Genomic DNA, 21,052 nt, shown 5'->3' on the forward strand with positions numbered 1-21,052 from the left:
ATGGGTGGGGGTTTGGGTGTTGAGGGGGGTCTCTTGTGAGGCTTTGTGCTGGGGGACAGAGTCACTTTTCTTTAAAAATATGGGTACTGGAAGATTCCCCAGTGAGTGACGCCACACCCATGCATGTAAAAGAAGCACTAATTAGACTTAATGGGTTAAATATTAAATAAGTAAGTACATGATTGGTGTTTTGAGGGGCATTGTGGAGGAGTGAGAAATGGATACAATCAAGATACATTGTGTACATGTATGAAACTTTCAAGGGCTAAATAAAAATTCAAAATTTAGAGAATACAGACAAAAGTAGATATAATTCCCTTTTTCATAAATAATAAAATATTGTTCAAATGTCAATGTTACTCAAAATAATCTATAGATTCGTTCAACCCCGACAAAATTCGCAATCATGCAGTTTTTTCAGAAATAGTAAAAAGCATTTGAAATTTATAAGGGATTTTATGGATCCTAGTGAAGAAAAAGCAAAAGAAAAAAATAAACTTGTAAAAATATGATACTTCAAGATTCACACTTTCATAACATAACCTACAAATCTACAATAACCAAAACAGTATGATACTTCCAACAAGGTAGCCATATAGATCAGCAACATAAAGAGATCAGAACTAAACTTTCCCCGTGTGTGTGTGTGTGTGTGTGTGTGTGTGTGTGTGTGTGCTGCGCATGCACACATGCACGCAGCACGCGCGTCAGCGTGCATATGGAAGCCAGGGGTCAATGTTGGATGTCTTCCTCAGGCACTTCCTACTTTTTTTTTGAGACAGAGTCACTGAATGTGGAGCTCACTGATTCAGCTGGGCTGGTTGTGTATCAAAGCCAGGGATCCTCCTGTACCCACTTCCATGATACTGGCATTACAGGCACATGCCACAACTCTAACTTTTCAAGTGAGAGATGGAGACCTGAGCTCAGGTACTCATGCTTACACATATTCACCACCTGAGCAATCTTCCCAGTTTAGCATCAGTCTGCTCATAAGGATGTCAAACAATGAAAGAGAAGGCAACCATTTCAGTGTTGGAAAGACAGGAACACACATTCAAAAGGAAAAAGTTAGATTCTAAACTAATACACTATATAAAGACTGATTTAAGATGAATAGCATAGCTAAACACAATTCTCAAACTTGAAAATCCCTAGAAGGAAACAAAGGAAGCCCTGGACTTGACCACACATTATATAATATGTTGCTGAAAGCACAGACATCAAAAGAAAAATACAGTAAAACTCATGAAAATTTAAAATCTTAGAACCTAAGAATAAAATAATAGAAAAAAGGAGATACCACAAAATGTGACAAAACATTCATAAATCCCATATCTAACAAGGCATTCATGCCATGAATATGTTGAGAACTCTAAACTGAAAAACAAAGATACCCCAATTCAAAGTTAATCCTGGGGCTTAAATAGAAATTTCTCCAAAGAGGATATACAGTGGTCAAGAAAGAAATAAAAGCATTCAATACTCTTAATCATTAAACAATTCTAATTTAAACCACAATCAGATTCTACCTCTAACTCAGTAGGATAGCCATTATAAAAGAAAACAAGTACATAATATTTTTATGAGGATGTTGAGAAATTAGAATCCTGGTGCACTGTTGGGGTAAATGTAAAATGGAGCAGGCATAATGAAGAACAGTATGGCAAATGCATAAAAAATTTAAAATTGGATTTCTTTATGATATAGCAATTCTGAGAATGCATGTAAAAGAGCTGAAAAGGAGATCTTGAAAGGGGGTTTCCAAGAATGTGTGTGTGTGTGTGTGTGTGTGTGTGTGTGTATTCTTAGGATACACACACATGTATATATATGTATATATTCTAGGAATAGTCATATATATACATATATATGTATATTCACAGTAAGTAAAACATGGGAGCATTCCAAATAAATATGATGAATGAATAATGAATAGCAAAATTGTCATATATGCACAAGGGATTACTATTCAACATAGTATAGTCAAAATCATAAACACACAACCTAGAGTAGTGGCTACCTGAGACCTTAATAACAGAGGAAAGAGGAGTTCATAGTTAATGAATTTGAAGTTTTAATATTGTAAGATGTAAAATGTAGGCGATAGTGGCCTGTATGTCCTGACACTGAATCATACAAAGAAAATGATTATGGTTGTAAATTCAGTGACATAAATTTTTGTAACAATTTTTAAAAACATCGAAAAGTTCTAGGATAACAGCATTCAAACACAACGTGAAGAGTATGGAGAATGCTAGTGTTCCTATCAGGGTGCTCTGGGGAGCACGTGTCTTTGAAGATGTTTATATTTCTAGAAGTCCCACAATTTACCAGTGCACAATTGGCAATGCTTCACTTCACTAAACCAATCAAAAGAAATATCAAGAGTTCTGACTCATGATGGTGCTATATGAATTTTTTTTAGCTGATACTGAAAGTAGCTTCCATAATTATGTCCTTGTATATCACCCAAAACCAGCCAAACAAACCCAGCTGCCCAAACTCCATTCATCAATCTTTCACATAATTAATTAATTGCTTGTGTATTTTTCCCAAGTCATTTCAATAGTATGCATATTTATTCTTTATTTTCTTATTGAAAAAGTCATAGCAGTGCCACAAGTGATTATTTTGGAGCTTTTTATTGTAGTTCGGTAAAAACATAAAGCAGGCATTAGAGTCTGAAAAACATTTGCTCTAGGAAGATCTGCTTTCTTGCAAAACAATGCATTCATACAATTTGGTATTATCTTATTAAATCATGTGTCATTTGTGGTGGGAGAGACAAATATGGTTCTTGTCTTACAGAGATAATGCTGATGAGGAACCACAATTTAGTTTTTTTAAGTAAGTGTGGTAATGGCCAGGTCAGTAGAATACAATATTTAACTCAATACACAGGAAACTCAGAAGTCTGTTACAAGTGACTAACTTCGATATGCTAACAACAGTGATGTTCACTTCCTAATCCCTTGCAGAAAGTAATGTAGAAAATGTTACAATTAACAACCCTCCATACGTTCTTAAAGACAAAGATACCTAACTTAAGTACTTCAAATAGTTGTGTTTCTGCTTTTCTCTGTGACAGCTTTGGTGACATCATTTCTGTTTCCCTATGAGACCGAAAATCCTGCTCACAGATGCTCCTCTTTCAGGTCTCCTCTAGTAAATACACACACCTGGACCACACAAGACTTGCAGTTGCCCCTCACCAGGTGAAAGCTACCAGATCTGAATGTGAGTGAGTCATCAGAATAGCTGAGCTTCCAGATGTGGAAAATGGCAAAAGCCAGCAGGTGGTCCCAAGAGCCCACTAGGAGCAGCTGCCAAATGTTCTGCATCATCCTGGAGGTTTGCTGTGCTTCTGAGCAAGTGAGAAGGATGATGTAGCCTTGGATGAAGCATCCAAGCAGTCACTTGGGATGGGAAGTAAAGGCTGCCTCTTGACTACCCAGCCTGGGCAAACTATAACCTTCCACTTCAAGGTAGGTAAATCAAAGTTTGTTTTTCTAATTGTCCAAAGTCGTTTGTTTCTTCCTTTCCCATCTTAACAGTTCTTCCTCTTTCTTTTTTGTCCCTTCCTTGCTTGTATACTTTATTTACTTTTTCACAATTGATACTCACATATATACAATTCACTTTGATGCTACTCTGCGATTATCCTGCCTCATCACTCTTTTTTGTCTCACTCAGCCCCTTCTTCTCAACAGGTTCCCTTTGTACTTCATTTCTTCTGTGTTTGCTGCTCCTTGTACTTAATTGGGGATGCTTGACTCAGCATGGATGCAAGGTGCTGTTTATTTGAGCAAGGGCAACTGACCTGGCTAGGCCACTGAGGAATATGACTCCCTGTAGGGAAAAGGGACCAGTCAAAGAAACACACCCTGAGCAGAGCCAAAGAAACACACTTTGGCCCTGCAACAAGAACCAAAGAATGTACCCTGACCCTGAAACCAGTGCCAAAGGAACACACTTTGTCCCTGGAATCAGAGTCAGTTAAAGAAATGCACTCTGGCCCTAAAATTGGAGCCAAAAGGCTAAAAAGGACCAGAGAAAGAAACACACTTAGGCCCTGAAACCAGAGCCAAATCTGACCCTAACCCTGTGCAGAAAACTAACCAATCCTCAAGCAGAGCTCTAGCCAATCTGAGCTCAGCACTAAAATCTGATCAATCCCCACCCTGGAAGCCCTACATAAACCTTGTGTCTGTTCAGCCTGTGTCTGTTCGTGCTACCCAGCTGTCCTCTGCCACTCTTGCAGAGGGCAACCACTCTCCTGGATTCTTCCCTCCCAATAAACCCCTTCAATGAACTTGGACCTTCTTTTGCGGCAGGCAACGGAGCAGAGGTGACCCTGGGCAGAGCAGAGCAGAGCAAGCAGGCTGTAACACTTTTGTCAGGGAAACCTTCCCTTGCCAGATCAGAGTTGTTACACTCCACTCTCTGCTCTCTGCTCCCAGAGCTGAACTGTAGCAACTTCGCCAAAGAAACCTCATGCCAAGCAAAACTGCTACACTGGGTGAATATCCCCAGCTGAAGACCCTGTCCTGCCAGAGCAGAGCCAATACACTGGGGAAGCCTTTCCCCGAGGCAAGGTTGTAAGCTGCTAAGCTCACTACAACCTGTGGTGGTCCTTGGCTCCTGAGCTCCAGGATACCTTTCCACCTGAGCTGTGTAACACTCAGCATTCTGTGACTCCTGAATGCCAGAATACCTTATCCACTCCTGTCCCATCCCCATCCACCCGAAACGCCTACACTCCCGTCTCAGGCAAACTCTAACAGTCATATCTCCTCAGTAAGGGGTGGGGTCTCATGAGTCCCAGCACCATCATTTTGGGGTATCCACAGGCTTCATGTGTGTTGGACTTTGGCAGGTCCCCGCAGCTGTTTTGAGCTCATGGGTGCAACAACTGTATCATGTACAGAAGACACTTCACAGCACTCCTTCACGTCTTTCGACTCTTTCATTCCTCCCACATACACCCCTCCCACTTTTTCACAAAGTTCTTTGAGCTTCGGTAGAACAGAGGATGATAAAGACATCCTGCTTAGGGCTGGGCACTCAGCAGTCACATATCCTCAGTGTTCTGATCAGTGATGTGTTTCTGAGTCACCTCTTCCCCACATCCCACAGAAGCTCTTCCATCTAAGGATGAGAGCAACAACAATTGGCCTGATCCTTGGCCTTGCCCATTGCTCTCACATTTCTCCTCACTCCAAGGCTATCCATCAGCAATCTTGTTCCTCTGAGTCTAGCTTTGGATGATTGAATTAGCATTTCTGTCTCATTGGCAATCCTACTGAAATATCAGTGATTACTAGGCCAACTTTGCTCTCACAGAATGTCGCCTGGCTGATGAAATTTGCTCCTGGATTTCATATTACTAAGATTAAACAAACTTTTACTTCAGAACACAACTTGTACTCTTAGTTTCAGACCATCTGCTGAGCACTGGGATGTTCTTGGCAAGAGCAAGCAGGAGAATAAAGTGGTCTAAAACTTTGAATAGAAGACTCCAGCTGGGACTCATCCCAATGGTATAAAGAAATGTGCTCCATGCCAGAACCAGAGATATCACAGATAGGATAGAGGGGAGAATATGAAAGGGGAAGCATTCATAGGTTCATAAAATGACACTGAAAGGTCTTACGTGACAAGACGTTTTGTTTGTTTGTTTTTTGCAACTTGAAAGGGTAGATGGGAATATGGGCGAGAAGACAACAGAAAGAGGATCATATGACATTTCCAGGTAAATGTTTCTGATCAAGCTAAGCATAAGGGTGTGAACTCTAGGGAAGTCTGAGCATGAGTAAAAGCTGTGGTTAGGGAAGGTACCACCTGTGGGAACATGTTCAAAGAGATGAAGGATGTCGTATACATTAGCATTACCAATATGGATTCCAATTGGTTGCAATTGCTTAGTAATTCCCAAATCCCACAAATTCTTTAAAATGATGTGATTAAAATGAACAGACTGTAATTCAACCCTTTTAAATACTATAAAGAAAGTATGGCTTACATCAGAACTATGTGTGTCACCTCTTTTACCAATCTTTTACAGCCAAGTAAAAATGGCTTTGAAAGAAAAATGGAGCAGAATATTTATCTGTGGTGTAAATTGCTTCAAGGCATTTGATAGGGAGAAATTCGAGCACAGTTATCAGGTCTGAAATTTACCAGGCCATTAAAATTAACATTCCTCCCAGGGATTCAGGGGATCATCTGTGGCAGCATGGAGAATGGCAAACTAATTTAGGTAACTTTAGTACTGCTGTCTCTGTACTCATCCATGCCACCTGCAGTGAGCCCAGGGTATGAATTAAGTGCTGAGGAGGCTGCCTAGAAGGTGTGAATACTGTTTTGGCCAACCATGTAATTGATGTTTTTATAATGCTACATCTCTGAAATTGATAAAGACATCATAACCTGGACAATCATTTCACTTTTTAAAAAATCTGTAGTCATTACAAAGGAATTATTTTAGATGCCATCACACTGATACCCCTACGTAAATTGACCCTGTAAGGGCAAGGGATGTGATCAGCAGTTTTCCTCTAACCATATACACACATGTTGCCCACTATGCACAGAGCATCCTCTTGGGTGCTGAGAATAAATTAAGAGTTAGAGTTCATGAGTCCATAGAGTTAAGATGTCATCCATCGCGCCTATCCTCCCACCTGAAGAAAGTCAAGCATTACTTTAGGCTTGCTATTCTAGCTCTTAGGCCGCACGCTGACATTATAAGGAGCTACATATTGGTTTCCTGGCCAGGTTCCCTCTCCAGTCTATGAACAGCTTAAGAAAGAGAGCGCATATTTTCTCTTCTTTTGTTTCCCAAGAATACAGAAGGTACCACATAAGAAATGGTAAGTAGGTGTTGGTTGAGATGAAAATGGAACCCATGTTCTTGTTTTGGGGAGATATAATGAAAAAGTTATGGGAATGAAACTTATATGGCAAAAAGTTTCAGTTAGATTCTGTGAGAAAATGCAACTGACATGAAAGGAATACATTTTCAAAGCTCAGAAATGTAAGTAAAGTTTGAAATATATTATTGTTCATATTAGTTTAATTTGAGAAAGTTGCTTTATTTCAGAGTAGAAAAAGCAAATATTAAAATATAGTATTGTGTCTCAATATTTTCCCTTTTGGTGTTTATTTTACCCAGCATAACATGTTCATTATTTGAGAACTTCATACAATGCACCCTCACACTCACTTGTCATTCCTCCCAGGTCCACCTTTCCACCGCTGCTCCACTCCACCCAAAAAAAACCCCACAATACACCAAGTCTAGTTTGTGTTGCCCATATACTTTTGGGAGCATGGTCTAACCCCCAGTGGTCAATGCCTTAAGGAGAACTGAGTCCTTCCCTACACCACCACCAGAAACCATCATCTGTGAAGAGCTACACTTTTGCATCTTTATCACAGATTTTAAGGATTCTAGTCAGTATCTTTGGGGGGGAAGAGTTGTCACAGAGACCATTAACATCTCTCATTCTCAGTTATGAGGCTACAGACATCAAAACCCCTGCAAAAGAAGCTTCCTTGCCCATAGCAGGTAGCGAGAGAATGGACAGAAGACATCAACATGGCCTCCTCCATCAGCAGCATGGACCATACTCTTTTGGTCTTTAATGTTTTAGAAATATGGTCAAATGTATCAAATAGTGTCATTGTTGTTGTTGTTGTTTTTGTTGTTATATGTAGGCATATTTGTAGTTAAACTTTAGAAAGAATCTATTATGTTTTTGATACATCATTTCAATGTAGCTCAGGCTATCCTTGAGCTCATGAACTGCCTGTCTCAGTCTCATTAGTGTGGCAACTACAAACTTGCACAACCACTTGGGGCTACATTTGAGTTAATTCTAGTAACAAAGTAGTGCCCACACAAAAGGACTCCCCACGTGCATGCTTTATATAGCTAATGGAAATGCTGAGATCCTGAGTCCTGTCCTTGAGTGGTTACATCACTCACTGCAGTGAGACTAGCACATACTTTTTTAGACTAGGACACGAAAGCAGTAGAGAAATACTTCTGTGCAGCATCAGATTAACTTGGAATGGCCTAAAACCACTTGCGACAAACAGTAAAACATACTGTAAAAGCTAAATCATAGTAGTCACTTGAGAGATAAACTCCAAACATCCTTTTGTTGTTGATGTGATATTCATTGACTACAAGATATCATAACTTCAGGCAGCAGCAGGTCCAGACACAACATTGGAAGTAGCATCTTGCAGGCATTTTTCTTTCCCCAATTAATCATTTTCATGAAATCAGTTATACAATAGTTGTTTGTGGAACCAGAGATTGAACTCTAGCATCAGGACAATGACCCAATATCACACAAAGAGGTGTCCTTATAGGCAAAGTGCCAGGTTGGACAGGTCATGTGTGCAGGGCAATCGTGTGAGTGCCCTTGGGCTGGCCTATTTCTTACTCCTTCTCTTAGCACTCCCAACAATAGCTGCAGATGTTCTGGCAGCTCAGCAGCCTAAGATGAGAACGAACTGTCTGGAACTGCCCAGGCTCTATTCTTGTCCTTTTTAAAATTGAATGCCCTTCAACACACTAACTCAGCAAATCTTATTCCTACTGAGTACAAAACTTGAGGCAGACTGCTTGCAGGGCTCCCAATAGTAACTGAAACAGAACTAACACAAACAAGAAACCATGGGCAGCTTTTCTGATGTTGTTGGTCTAGTTCACTGCAAATTCACTTCTATCCTCCTGCTGTCTACATGTGACACTAAATTTGCCTGGTTTAATTTGTGTAAATATTTGTCTCATCAGAAATTGTAGTGCAAACTGCATGGAGTGAAGTGTTCAGAAAGCACAATGATGAACTCTGCTGTCCTATATGTGTTGGGAATTGCTTCCTGGGATTGACGTTGCGCATGCTGAATCTGCTTCACAGGGGAAAGGGGAGGTGGCTGACAGTAAAAGAACTGGAATCATGGGGATGTTATTTTCAACCAGAAGCAGAGCAATTTAGAAACTAGGGCATAATAGTATGGAAGGCTGAGAGTGAGCGTCCCTTTTCATGGTACCCCAGAGAAGGGAATGGGACAGGATCTCTTGAGTGGACTGGGAGCATAGGGGGAGGGGAGAGGGAGCTGGGGAAAACTGAGGGGGGGTAGAGAAGAGGAGAGGAGGACATGGGAGAGCAGGAAGGTTGAATCATGGAAAGAATAGAGGAGATCAAGATGAGAAATACCATAATAGAGGGAGTCATTATAGGTTTGAGGAAAGATCTGGCACTAATGAGATTTCCAGAGATCTACATGGATGACACCAACTGGCAATCTAAGCAATAGTAGAGAGACTACATTAATAACCCCTCCTTGATGATATGGTTGATGACTACCCTAAATGCCCTTCCCCGATAATAAAATTAAGGTCTACCTTGTATGCTACCCTAGAGCCTTTATCCAGTGGGTGATGGAAGCAGAGGCAGACACCCACAGCTAAACACTGAATTGAACTCCTGGAATCCAGTTGCAGAAAGGGAGGAGTGATGAGCAAAGGGGTCAAGAATGGGTGGGGGAGAAACCCACAGAAACAGCTGACCAGAAGAATGGGAGCTCATGGATCACAGACTGATGGCTGAGAGGCCAACATGGGACTGATCCAGACCCCCTGAACGTGGATTTCAATGAGGAGGAATCGGTAATCTTTGGGGCCTCAGGTACTAGATCAGTATTTATCCCTGGCATCAGAATGGACTTTGGGAGCCCATTCCACATGGAGGGATGCCTCTCAACCTGGACACATGGGTGAGGGAGCCTGGTGGAGGGTGTGGGGGGAGGAGAGGGAGAGTGAACTGGGATTGACATGTGAAGCCAGCTTGTTTCTAATTTAAGTAAATAGAAAATAAAAAATAAAAAAGAGTTAGTGTCCCTGGACTGATGAAAAGCAGGTGTTTTTGTTTTGTTTCTTATTTTCACTTCCTTACACAGGTCTTGTAAAAATACTGCAAGGGGATAAGCATGGTGTTATTTATTTTAGAACTATTTTGCTTGATTTAAAAAAAATACAATGTAAAGAAGTTGTCCCGGGACTTCCCTGAACACTCCTCTCATATAATGTTAATTAGAAGCAAGAGAAAGGATTTGAAGAAGTGATTATAAAAGTAAAAACATAATAGATATGTGGTACAGGAGAAATAGGAAAGGTATAAGGGAAGGAGCTGAAAAAGAGAACAGATCAAGGTGAACCAACTCTTGGGAAAATCAGGGAAATAAGTCAAGTGCTGAGGCTTGATGGAGCTGGTATTTAAAATAATGATATGGTTCCCTGGTGTATCCTAAATAAGAGGGAAGTTGGAGGTATGGAGAAAGAAATGCTGCTAAGCTATGAGATGAGACTCCCATGATGAGACTATCATCACTGTTATGCAATCTTCATTAATTATATTATAGCTAATAGCTTCTCTAAAAGGCAAAGCATAAAGTGTAGGCCTCTAAAATGATGAGTCAAAAATTCAAATTTTACTAATCTAGTTTTACAAATTTTCTTATCTAGTTTAACACAGATGTCAAGTTGTTGTTCTTGATAGATTTGAATGTCATCCCTCCAAGTAGAAGAATGATGAGTTGTAATGGGATATTATTGAATTAAACGGCATTTACATACTGCCATTTGCCAACATGCTGGATTACATGATGTCAAAGATGTACACATTTTCTAACTGAGATAAGAGTCTATGGATATGATCTCCTGTTCAAGTGGGAAATGGGGTTAGCAGGCGGGGGGAACTTGGTGATTGAAGGGTTCAAATCATTATAAGAATTCAGGATTTGAGCAGAAGAGAAGAAAGAGACTGGTGAAAACGACATTGAAAAGAGAAAAGGTGTCAGAGAATTTTGGACAGGAGCTGATAGAGAAGAAAGCACATGATGGAGAACTAACCATAATGCACACTGATGGCAAACAAAGCCACGGGGACACAGGACACCGTGTGTTTATACATGTGGACCATCTGTCTGTTTGGCTGTTATGTGTGAAGAGAACAGGTTCAAAACAAAATGTATCAAAACCAGTGAATCAAAAATTGGTGTTTGCTCAGAATATATACAGTTGCACAAAAAGTAAATTAAAACATTTAAAAATCATAATCCCCCCCAGAATCATAATTTATTCTTTGAAGAGCTAATACTACAAGGGAAACCAATTCTCCTGAAGTTCATATAGGGATGTGCTGGACCCCTAGACTGCCTCAGCTGTGACTCAGTACAAGAGACAGAGATTGTTGACTAAAGCTGGCCTGGCTGAAGGTGCAAACTGTGTGTTATGGACTGATCCAGGAACAGGAATATCAGCTGATGCCAGGTGGTGGATGAAGCAAGAATAGCCTTAGTGGTGTGTTTATTGTATTTAGAAATTTTTCACTCAAAACTAAAGAATAGGATAGAAATAGAAATTATTTTCATACGGGCAAAAGCTGAGTGAAATCGCTGAAAGCAGATTTGTGCCACAAGAAATCTTAAAGAATATAGCCGTACTCACACAAAAGCTTGTATCTATACAAGGTAATAAAGTCCAAAGATATCCTGGATAATACAGTAGGGTTCACACAAGATCTTGTATCTACACAAGGCAATAATGTGCAAAGTTATCCAAGAGAATACAGTAAGGCTCACACAAAAGCTTGATTCTACCCAGGGCAATAAAGTCCAAGGATATATTAGAGAATACAGTAGGGCTCAAACGAAAGTTTATATCTTCACAGAGCAATAATGTCCAAAGATATTAAAGTGAATAAAATTATAAAAAATCAATTCCCTTCTTTTTAATCACCCAAAGAGATACTTTTCTAAAGCAACCATAGCAGTAATATAATAAATGGGCCAAAACAACCATAAAGGTAAAAATTATGAAAACTCTATAAAATTTAAAGAAGGAATTAGAAATATATTGTGAACACATATGGTATACATGAAATTGTGTAATATTTTAATATACATTGTAAATAAAGTATGTCATGACACCAAGGAGAATATATATATAGAAAATAAATTCTATATAGCATGATCTACAATAATTCTCTTCAAGTATTTACCAGCACAGAAGACCTATCTGTGAATTTTATGGATTTATGAAATGATTTTATGAATTGATAATTAACTAACTGCATATCCATAAAACAGAATCCCACTAGGAACCAGCAACCTATGTGCAACATCATAGAGGAACTTTAAAACAAGCTGAGTGGAAAAGCCATGCTCTAAATTTTTACACATCCTGTAAAAATTCCATTTATTCCACATTCTAGGACAGACAAAATTCTAGTGGAAATTTCAAGTCTGTTGTGGTCAAGTGCTTGAGCATGATGGAAGTGCCTGAGTGGAACAAGGTAACTATAGGGAATGCAACTTAATTTTAATATTGATTGTGGTGATGCATGATTATAAAACTGTATCACATTGGACAGAATCATACTCTTAAGATGGGTGAATGTTATTATATGTGAGCTATACCCAAATATACCAGAAAATAAGAAAGTCTATCATTCAATGAATGAGCCCATGCTTTAAATCACAAAAGTCATATATATATATATATATATATATATATATATGTGTGTGTGTGTGTGTGTGTGTGTGTGTGTATACATACATACATGCCTTGGCTATCCAGAGTCAGGAAGAAACAAGACAAAGGTTAACACTATGGGCTGGTAGATGGCTTGACAGACAATGTGCTTGCAAAGCAAGAAAAAAAGATCTGAAATCAATCCCCAGAAAGCAGTTAAAAAACATCTGGGCACCGTGGCATGCTGTAATACCAACCCCGGAGCAGTGGCTACGGGTAGGTCTGTGAGGGTCAATTTATCTGGCATATTAGCCTACCTAGCAAATTCCAACCCAGTGAGAGAACCTGGATTAAGGGGGATGGTGGGGATGTTATCAATGCTTGAAGCATTATACCATGGTTTTCCTCTGGCCTCCACACATAAGGACATATATGTACACATGCAGCTATAAACACACATGGATGTATACATAAGAACACACCTGGACTCTTTGTATATAAATATATGTACAAATGAATTTGTACACACAAGAATATGCACAAATCTTATAATATTCTTTATAGCATGGCCCTTCACAGACTGTGGTTATATGAAGGTCTGCAACTGTGAAAGACCTCACATATCAGTCACCCCTTCTTTATCATGCTGATAAACAACTTAAAATTTAATTCTTTTCTTTTTAAGCAAGAGCTAATTGAGGTATTTGCCTGTTTGACCTTTTTTGCTTTGGGATGTGTGTGGAGTTTTAATTTTAGTTTCTTTATATTTAGTTCTTATTTTGCCATATTCTACTTCTTTAACTTAATAAATAATATGCCCAAGTTAAAGTATGAGTGAAAGGTATCTTTGTGGTTAAGTTTTTGGTCATATTTTTACAATATTATATTCCTATTCAAAAAGAATATCTTCTGTTTACTTGATATTGTAGTATCTACATGTACTATGTGAGAAAAGATAAATCTAGGTAAAACTGTTACTAAAGGATCGGGATAGTTTGCTACCATCAGAGTAAAAAACAATGTTCTGTAACATGGGGTTATTGACTCAGATTTCCTTGAGTCTCAGCACATGCCCATTGCTTCAGCTCTGTCTCTGAGCATGGTCTGATAAGAGGGCCTTTGGAGCCTAATTTTTTACGTGGATGAAAGCATTGTCTCTTAGATTTGAAACTCTACTTGTCTGAATATGTAGGTCTAATATTAAAATTATTTTAGTCTAAGTTCACTTCAATTTATGTAGACTCTTATTTTCACATCAATTCTTTTCCTTATTCTTGAGAATTTCATATATGCCATGAAATATGCTCATGAACACTACCATTTTTCCCTATAAATCCTCCCATATCCATATCCTACAGTGATCACTAGCTTTTTTTTGTCAACTTGACATTATGTTGGGGGAATTATATTGATTGACTGATGTGGAAGGACGCAGTCCATTATGGATAGTGCAATCTCTGGGCAGTAATCCTGAGCTGTAGAAGGAAAAAAGAAAGAAAGAAAAAAAGAAAGAAAGAAAGAAAGAAAGAAAGAAAGAAAGAAAGAAAGAAAGAAAGAAAGAAAGAAAGAAGGCATAGCAAGTCAGGAAGCAGCATTCCTCCATGGTCTCTACTTCAGTTCCTGCCTTGGGTTACTGCCCTGATCTCTCCATAATGGACTATAAAGATTATCAACTGTAGACTGAAATAGAACTTCCCAAGTTGCTTTTGGTCACAGTCTTTATTACAACAATAAAAAGCAAGCTAAGACACCCATAAAATTACCCTCCTTAGTGGGACCAGTATTTATCCCTAGTGCACAAATGGACTTTGTGAGCCCATTCCCTATGGAGTGGTACTCTCTCAGCCTAGATACACAGGGAAGGGCCTAGGCCCTTCCTGAAATGATATGACAGACTTTGATGATTCCCCTCTCACTCTCCCTGGGATGTGGATGGGGCATGGGATGAGGGGTTGGTGGGGGGCATGGGAGGACTGGAGGGAGAGGGAACGGGGATTGGTAGGTAAAATAGGATTGCTTTTAATTTAAGTAAAAATGTATTTAAAAATTACCCTTCACAACCTCATGTATTTCTTTGTTAAAGAATTCACTAAGTCATTGGTAATGCCCATATGTTCATGGGTATAGAACATCCACTGTAATAACCAGAAACCTCCAAGTTATGGGTAAAGAATAATGGTTCCTTCTGTAACCACTCTCCCCTGACAACAGCTTCTCAGTATGAAGTGGGGCCTGTAAATGTCTCCTTCATCTATGCTGGAATTTTGGTTGACTTCATCTACTATGAGTTCATGAGTGCAGTACCCATGTCAGTGGAGAAGACAGCATTTCATAGCCCTGTCCCATCATTAGGCTTATACATTCTTTCTGTCTCTTCTTCCACAACATTTTCTGGGCTTTAGCAGTGGTGGGGTTAATATAGATGTCGCAATAGAGCCAAGTCCCTTATCTTTATCACTTCGGTCTGTTGGTCATCTCTCCTTTGTCTGCTGTCCACCACAGAAAGAAGTTTCTCCAACAAAGGCTGAGAGTAACCCATGTCTAAGGGTATAAACACAAATATTTAGAAGGCAATTTAACAGCATGACCATTTAGTAAAACAACACTATCAGGTTCCAGCTTAGAACCTGTGACCTCCAAGCCATGAGCTTTCCACTAGGGCTACAATACCAGGCATCAAATTCCCTTCTGTGGAGCAGGTCTCAAATTCAATCATAAAGTGGTTAGTTTACCCATAACATTTGTACCATTAAGTATACGAATGATATGTCTTGCCTGAAAAGTCTGTATTACAATGAGGAAGGGTCCAGTGCTAGGCAAGATCATTCATGTCTTGTCTTCCATAGCAGCCTGCATAGTACTTTCTGGAACCAGGAAAGCTGTCCAGAAGGAGAAAGTTTCCAGATTGGTTTATACTTGATATCTTTATGCTCTGCAACCAAAGTGTAGAGTTTCTTCAGCAACAAGATGTTACTGGGTAGTTACAATGGGCAATCAAGGACAATAACAATAGCCAGAATTGTTTTGGAGATCCCTGGGGCCTCTCTGACCAATTACTCATCAGGAGTATCCAAGGTCCTTCACTCAGACTTCCATTTAGTAACCCACTTCTTCCGAAGTGACATTGTCCACCCACCCAAGAAAAGTAATTCCATTCAAACTATTTTTTGTAATGTATCTTAAATTATATTACTAACCAGTGAATTTATATAAGGCTTTTTCATAGATGATTTTCATAGATACTTTGATAAGTCCCTATAGAGCCCTTTTCCTCAACTTCTCAATCAATCTCTGATTAATTCTTTAACCCTTAGTTTTCCCACTTATTTCTTTTCACATGTGCTCAACTTTTTTTTCAGATGGATTGTGAGATAATAGGCTGTCATGTGCTTTTGCTTTTCACGTCCCTAACCCCCCTTTCACTCCACTGTTAAGAGAAGCTTTTTCTTTGCTAGCCGCTTTGGTATATCACCCGCCAGTCGCCTGGGCTCTGCCGCTTTGTAGTCCCCAAATAAACACACAAGACGCTGTATTAATTATGAAGCTGTTGGCCTTGCTTGTTTCTTACTGGCTAGCTCTAACTTAAGTAATTACCCCATAATTGTTAATCTAAGTATGTCTCTTACCGGAGAGGTTTCCGGGCTTCCTACCCCAATGGCGTTACATCTCGACTCTCCTGTGTTTCTCCTTCCCAGAATCCTCCTGGACTCCTAGCCCCACCTATCTAGATTCCTATTGGCCAGCAGTAATTTATTGACATATACACAGGACTTCCCCAACATCTCCTCTTTTCTGTTTAAACAAAAAGAAAGGTCTTAACTTTAACATAGTCAAATTGTATATGACAGAACAGTTATCAAGTAAGAACACAGTTACAATATTTTGTCAACATTTAGCAAGATTTAAAGAAAATATCATCCATCCCATCCTTGTGAGTCCAAAGTGCTATATGTAGCTTATCTTTTATCATCACTAAGGAAAACTATAATTATAACTATCTGTCTTCAACTCCATCAAAGACCACAGAAGGATAATATATAAACATTAAGATTGACAGAGACATCTTGCTACCTGGAGAGTCACCCGAAGTTCCTCTGTAACGTTGGGGCATCCATCTTCAGCCCATAGGCCACAATGTGTCTGGAACACTTCTCAGCAAAGCAGGAAATTTCAAACTGCCCATCTGCATTGACAGTCTGTCAGTCATTTTTCTTTGTCCTGTAGAAAGTCTTGTAGACTCTTTCATGGAGCAGGAACCCTGTAAGACTGAGTTCAGCAGTCACTTTCTTGTGGGTCCTGCATGTCCAGTTTATACAACAACAGTCAAACAGTCTAGGCAAGAGCAGTTTCTTGCCCAAATGGCTAATCTTGTCATGTTGAAAGTAAACTCAATAACGAGTTTCTTCGATGCCCATCTTCCTCTCAGACATAATTGGTGCTGCCAGGAACAGACATTTCTCATTGTCAAGAAAAACCCTAAACCACTTTAAATGCCATTTTCTGAAGGTCTTTGAGAGGTTTGAAGACTGTTTATCTATCTCAAATATATTTCTGTATATCTAGAAAACTTAACTTATCTAACTATAAATTCTATTATAAGTAACTATCTATAGTCTGTATCCAATTCTGTATTATGTTTTAAAAGATCAGTATAAGCACAATACTTAATCAAGAGGAGAAATATAAGCATCACAAAATTGACCTTGATTTTGTCTCAATAAATGAAAAACAATACCCATACCATAATTCCCTTTTTTTTACCATTAAAAAATATTGGCTGTGATCATTAGCCAATTATAAGCAACCCCATTTAAATGAAAACAAAGATTTATAAACAAGATGGGAATTAGGACGTCGCTCATTCCAAACTGCTTCATGCTGGAAGGGGGCGCTGTTCATACCATGGGGATCATGACAAAACTCAGAAACCTGTATAAGTCCGTATTTTCGGGGTCTATAAAGCTCCATCATCTTAGCTGTCTCAATTGTTGGAACATCTGGTCCACTGCTTCCGGGGGGTCTTGGTTCGTCAAACCACAGAAGACTGGAAGGAATCCTCAGCTTTTCATTTTCTGTGGAAACATAAACTAAAACTCCTTTTCTGAGTAACATATCCTTATACTTAAATTTTGAAGTCAAGGCATTTTCAAAAGATATAAGTTGAATTAATTCAGAAGCATTTATAATCAAGTGTACTTTAGCATTTGTTCCTTCCTTAGCAATGAAAAAACTGAAAAACACAATAGCATACAGTATCCAGACTCTCTGTGTATTTTCCATCTTTACGTGGCTTATTTATTTCTATTATGACTTTATTTCTTTTACTTTTATTTCTTTTTCTCTGAGACAGGGTTTCTCTTTGGAAATCTGCCTGCCTCTGCCTCTGGAGTAAATCTTACCGGCGTGCGCCACCACAATGCCGGCTTTTGTATTTATATACCACTTTGCTGTTTCATTTTCTCTCTCAATCTCACGTATATTTTTAAACACACTGTAAACCTTTAGAGGCTTTCCTTTATCCAAGTCTGACTTTACTGTAAATCTTTATGATTTTCTGGCCACGTGTCTTATCTGTAAAACCGCGGCTGTTTTAAACTGCTGCTTTCAAGATGGCGGGCTTAAGCGTGACTCCAGCTTACCGCCTCAGTCCATGCTGACATCCAGCAAATGCTGCCATTTCCAGCTGTACGTACACACCTTTAAATCGTTAGCAGAGTCTCTTAAAAGAACCTTGCTGGCTGTTTTTTTTTTTTTCTTTTTATGCCGAGTCAGGAAGACTCCAGTAAGCGAGCCACGTGAATCTTGGCTTGTGGCTAGCAAAACAGAGCACACCTGAGAAAAATGCTGCTACCAAAATCTGTGCTTCTTTCTGTTCTTCTGTTTCTAAAATTCCTTTAAAGCTTTTGTCATTCTACGTGGAAATTCAATCCCAGTCCTGATCACCATTATGTTAAGAGAAGCTTTTTCCTTGAGAAGGAGCCGTTCCACCAGCCTGGTTCCAGAGCCGCTTTCCCGCCAGCCTGGTTCTAGAGCCGTATCAGTCCCAAATAAACACACAGGAGGCTATATGAATTATGAAGCTGTTGGCCTTTGCTTGTTTCTTACTGGCTAGCTCTGACTTAAGTAATTACCCCATAATTGTTAATCTAAGTATTTCTCTTACCGGAGAATAGTTCTGGGCTTCCTACCCGATGGCGTTACATGTCAACTCTCTTGTGTTTCTCCTTCCCAGAGTTCTCCTGGACTCCTAGTCCCTCCTATCTTGGTTCCCTATAGGCTCAACAGCACTTTATTGACAAATGCACAGGACTTCCCCCACACCTAACCCCCTTTCACTCCACAATTTCCCCTATATTTTCACTCCCCTTTGTGCTTACGCAATTCCTCCACATCCCTCTCTGCTTAAACTCGTCTTCCCCCAGTAATGCGCTTCACAATATGTCAATATAATTTACTATATTTTATGTATATATAATTTCCTATCTTTACCTTTCTTAAAATGTTCCCTCAAAGGTTCCTTTTCTGCATTCCTGGCTTCTATGCATCTGCAAGTTTTGTCAGTATCAGTGCTAATACTGGGCTCCCAAGACTCATTTTCACCTTTTATTTGCTATTTTGGAATAATATAATCAACTACTCCTACATTTCACAATGCCTATACTGTAGCATTACTGTGCTGCCAAACATCAGAGCACGCCCTCATTGTGAGTGAGCCTTCTAGATACAATACTAGATACCAAGAGGACCTTAGAAGCAGTTGTGACTGAAGTCTCCAAAAATCCTTGTTGGAGCTGTTGATATCATAATACAGACTGCTAAGGATTCCTGAAACCTTTGTCACTAATGAGAACAGTTTATAGGGCTGCAAAGAGAAAGAAGATGAGCCCTCTTGGGTGCCCAAATAATTGTGTTTCACCTAACTCTAAGCCTTGCATTTTTGCATTACTCCTAGAGTAACCTGCCCCCCAGGGCCTAGACAGCCAGACAGATTGACACACACACACAACACACACACACACACACACACACACACACACACACACACACACACACAGCATTTTGAAATCACAACAAGCCAACCCACTAGAAAATTTCTCCAGCTGTCATTATTCTGTAAACCATTCCAACTTAGATGGTTGCTGCCTTTGTTCTTTCTACCTTTGCTCTGGACTCTGAATACAAATGACAGCACTCTCTTGCTTGCATACGGTGCTGAGGAATCTGCTGGTGTATGCCACAGTTTCCTTACAAGATGTGTCTAGATTCATGTGCTGCCTTCAGAATATTCTCTCTGTCCTCAGATTTTAAATGTACAAAAACTTAAGAAAATGAGAACCAGGAGAGACAAAGAAGACACAACACCACTTAAATAGTACAGTAATTTTTCACTTAGCTGCCTCTGTGAATTGGGAAGATTTAGGACCTATCTGAAAAGGGATTCAAGTAAAATTTAAAGAAAGTGTGACAAATTTAAGAAAATTAAAAATAAATAATTAAAGCAGGAAATCAGCAAATTAAATTGTTTTTATGAAAATAGCACGGTGTGCTGGTGTCAGGACTCAATAAGTATAAGTAATGCCTTTTACCACCAGGCCTGGGAAGTCTGAATTTGATTTCCAGAACCCAAATGGTAGAAGGAGAGGACAAATTCCCAACAGTTGTCCATTGAGTGCCATACACAATTGGTGGGATATGTGTACATGCATGCATATATGCACACCATAATTGAATGAAACATAAGAAAAAAAGAAAAGATGTAATCTGTTGCTAAAGAACATAACAAATGCAATCAGAGCTGCCACAGAGAGGACAACAAATTTGATCAAAGAGAAATCAGTGAAGCCAGGGCAAGTAGGAGGAAAAAAGAATAAAGAAGGAAGTAAAATTATGTAGTTTGTGAGACACTACAAGGGAGTATTTGAATTACATAAGTTTAAAAGTAGAAAAGAAATAGAAAGAGAAAGCTGGATTAAATGTGTGAAAACTACCCAAATCTTAGAAAGGATAAAAATATCCACACACAAAATGGTCAAAGGCCTCGAATTAGAAACAATGTATGACATGTCAAAGAAATACATAGGAAACGTAAAGTAAAAAGACTGATTCAGATATCAGAAGTCACACCCATAAAGTCTCACCAAAATGATTGCCTAAACATAAGCCAGCAAACAATAGAGACACTGATATGGACAGGGAAAAGCCCAGGTCTCAACTCTGCACAAGGAGCTATAGGCAGCTAAGGGATGCTGACAGCAGGAGAAATAATCTTCTTCAGGGAAGATAATACCAATTGATTATCAATACCAAATGGTCAGTTTTGAAAACAAACACACAAGTAAAATTATACTCACTTAGTAAGTTGTACTTATGTATTTAAGAATAAATATTACTAAATTTATTATATGTATATATATCTAACAATTAATGTGAAAAGAGGCCATAATTTGAAAAAGAGGAAGAAGTGCTATATAGGAGAGTTTGGAGGAAGAAAAGGAAGGG

Source organism: Mesocricetus auratus, unplaced genomic scaffold (assembly GCF_017639785.1).
Source record: "Mesocricetus auratus isolate SY011 unplaced genomic scaffold, BCM_Maur_2.0 Super-Scaffold_15014, whole genome shotgun sequence".
NCBI lineage: Eukaryota > Metazoa > Chordata > Mammalia > Rodentia > Cricetidae > Mesocricetus > Mesocricetus auratus.